At 38.8% G+C, this 3,456-nt stretch overlaps 1 long non-coding RNA gene across 1 annotated transcript; it reads right to left on the reverse strand.

Annotated features, from left to right (window-relative positions):
• Positions 1 to 1,958: 1,958 nt before the first annotated feature.
• Positions 1,959 to 3,232, reverse strand: LOC147492951 (uncharacterized). The gene is made up of 2 exons (XR_015200014.1): positions 2,882 to 3,232; positions 1,959 to 2,607 (listed from the first exon to the last, which is right to left on the reverse strand). It is a non-coding gene; the product is annotated as an uncharacterized LOC147492951 (long non-coding RNA).
• Between the last annotated feature and the right edge of the window lie 224 nt (positions 3,233 to 3,456).

The raw sequence follows: 3,456 nt of genomic DNA on the forward strand, positions 1-3,456 counted from the left end.
TTTCGCCCCGGTGACCATGGCATAACAACAAAGATCTTCCCCAATAAATATTGGACCACCTTCAAGGATGCTTGTTTGTCTTGGAGCAAAGTGAAACTTATATAAAACAAGTCCCAATGCGTAGTAATATCCATGGAACCTTTTAACTTCCGTGTTTTTCTAAAGCATTCTTAACAAAGGAAAGCTCATCCTTTTATCCGAAAGTATCCGATTAACATATCTTCCCATTCAGCAATACCCACATCAATAACATCTTGGGGTACCACTGCTGCCCCTTCTTCAAAGGAAGGAGTACAAGGTTCTAAAACCGAGTTCGAAGTTGCCAATATAGATTTATCATTTTGAAAAAGGGAGCTCCAGCGAAAAGGTTGAGGAGAAGAGGATGATTGTGGAGGAGCGAATGAAATCGCCATAACTGGTATAACTTGATAGAAGAGAGGGTGTATGCTACAAGCCTAAAGATCTAGCCCAAAGAACTCACACAGTAAGCTGCAGAGGATTTTACCTCAAACTGGATGGATAGAGCCACTTCAATTCAGAACATCCACTGTAACCAGCGATGGATTTTACCCGAATTGGCAAGAAAAAGAAGAAGAGGAGATAAGCTTATAAACCAAACCAAAAAGTTTAACTAAAAGCGGCAAAAAGTGGCGCACAAGATCATATGAGTGACTTAAGTTATATCACTCCATATCGCCCAAAAAAAGGTTCCCATGACCATAGTACAAAATATCAGGATATGAGTATTTATCGATATTCAATTTCTGGATATGTATCGTGGATATATCCTTCTCTTTGGGGATATTTGACATTGTTTCACATGCAAATATCGTAGATATATCCAAAATATCGACAAATATCGTAGATATTGTGGATATTTCTTGATATATCATGATACATTATTTATATTTATTTGAAATATAATGGTAAATATTAAATAAAATTATTACATATACAAAATATCGCCAAATATATCCAAATATCGCCAAAGATCACAAATATTGTAAATATTATCGAAATATCACTGATATTTGTAATCGTATATATCTCTAAACATATCGTGATATTTATATATCTTTTTCTGAAATATGGATAGATATCCCCAAATATCGCGATATATCGGGATATTTTGTACTATGCCTATGACTACAAAAGTTAAAACAAGTATCCTTTTTTTACTTCACTTATGTTTATTCTAACTTTGATGGGTCTAACACCAATACCGATAGGTTGATGGGTGTAACACCAATGTCCCAGTGAGTGATCGGTCTGTCTTCCCACATAAAGCCCGGCCCAAAGATCTGAAGTCCAAAGCAAACACGAGAACTTTCCTTGCATATCATCCAATTTCTTCAAAAGTAAGCTTAAACATTCACAGATCTAAACTTCATTTCCATGAGCATCAGAAGAGAAGCACTACTAGTGATCACGTACCCATCATATAATTGAAGTTCATATTCTTCAAGAAACTCACCATCAGTACGTCTATAAACATATATCCCAGCTCTCTCCTTCTTCTCTAATAAACTTACAAATACTCCAAAATACCCACCATATTTCTTCTTCACCTACTCAGAATCTTGTGTACAGAGAAGAATGATAAATCTCTTTTGCACCCATTTTCAAATTTTCTCCATCAGCAAATTTGATTTAGTTTTCTTTTTAAATTTGACCGCATCCTGATCCTTGGTTGACCGCATCCAAAATGCGTCCTGACCCGTGTCTACTGGGTGTTGACCGCATCGTCCAAGCCGCGACCGACACAGACACAGCACTTGGGTAGGCGCGTCCGTGCGTGTATTAGATGTAATAACCATTGTCTCTTTCCCAAAGAGTTTTTGTCTACTCTTATCGGTTCTCCCAAAGCTCTGCCCATTAACGTTTCAAACTCCCAATATTCCAAGCTAAGCCCAGGGAATTTCACCCAAACTAGAGCTGAGGAATGTCTGTACGTGTGTTCCTATGCAGAAATTTGGAGACCAATGTGACAATCTAAGTAGCTAATTACTTAATTACTTAAGTAACAAGGTCCCCCAAAATTCACCTTCTTATAGTCATTTTCATTAAGAAAACGGAGAATTATGTAACCCATACGATGTGTTACATTTTGACTTGTTCACTCAGCCCCCACAATGTGTTTGCTTCAGAACGAATAGTCTCAATCTTGTTGTTTCTCATGTCCAATCTTGCCACCAAGGCGTCTTTACAAGCTAGCAAACCTTCTTCCACCGCTTTCGCTGGCAGCTGGATGGTTAGGGTTTCACCCCTTTTGCCTGTGATAGGAAGACTTGAGAGGTCCACTGTTTACTCCGTCCTACCTTTTGCCATCTCTGCATATGTGGGCTTGGGAATCCCCTTCTGTGTTGCTACAACAATCTCTTCCATTTGTGTTTCAGAAATTCCATATGTGGGCTTGGGAAGCCCCTTCTGCGTTACTACATTAGCCTCTATCTCCTTCCTGTTGTCTATTGAAGGATACTCAAACTCCGATAGATCCATGGTGTTGATGCACTTGCTCCATAAACAGTGGTGTTTCCGATCCACCTAAACAATGGTGTTTCCGATCTAGAAACCCCCATAAGGGAAAGTTTTTTTCCGTTTGCAATGCTGCATCAGCATCAAAATTACTACCTTTAATAAAAACACATGAAAAAAACTTGATTTGTGTAAAAAGGGTCGTTCGTTAAATTCATTACTACACAGGACTTCATCATTGGAGCTTTGATTACAGCAAAAGACCAAAATTGATTAAAATTATTCATTAACTTCTTTAGTTCAATCTAATAGATTTAAAACGTTCTCGTGATTTCGTATAGATTGCTGATTTAAGTTTGTTAGGATGGAGGGAACCAAACAGAGGTTATAAAGGGAAGAAGATAACCTCATTTCAGTTTTCTTTTGTTTATATGCTGACTCCATCCGCGTCGAGATTTGTGCCTTCTATCTTACGGTTCTTAGCAAGGGCGCTCTATTTGGAGGAGAGATTGATCTCTCCTGATCATTTGCCTTGTTGATAATAAAATACCATTTCCATATTAATCGCACATTTAGGTCTGGTTCTGGAACCGACGAAAAAGACGAGTATGAATTTTGAAGAATGGTACTTGGTCAAAAATTATGATCTACAGATAGCCATCAGATCAGAGTAATTTCCAGCCCATTCATATGACAGGACAAGCCCGTTCAAGGACTTGCGGCCAGCGGCCAGCGGCCAGTGAGACAGATAGCCATCAGGAAGAGCCGTGGGACACTGAAACTAAAAGAGTACAAGAAGGGAGTAAAGACAGAAACAAGGCTGAAGGCCATGATAGAGAGAGAGAGGAGAGGACTTTTACTTGAGATTGGGAACATCTTGTGGTGTCCTGGTGGTCAAATATAGGGAACAATTACTTGAAAATTTACACCATCGTTTTCCTGTGCATACAAATTGCCCATGTGCAAGGTTGTTGGCTTGGA

This window comes from Coptis chinensis, chromosome 6, assembly GCF_015680905.1.
Source record: "Coptis chinensis isolate HL-2020 chromosome 6, ASM1568090v1, whole genome shotgun sequence".
Lineage (NCBI taxonomy): Eukaryota > Viridiplantae > Streptophyta > Magnoliopsida > Ranunculales > Ranunculaceae > Coptis > Coptis chinensis.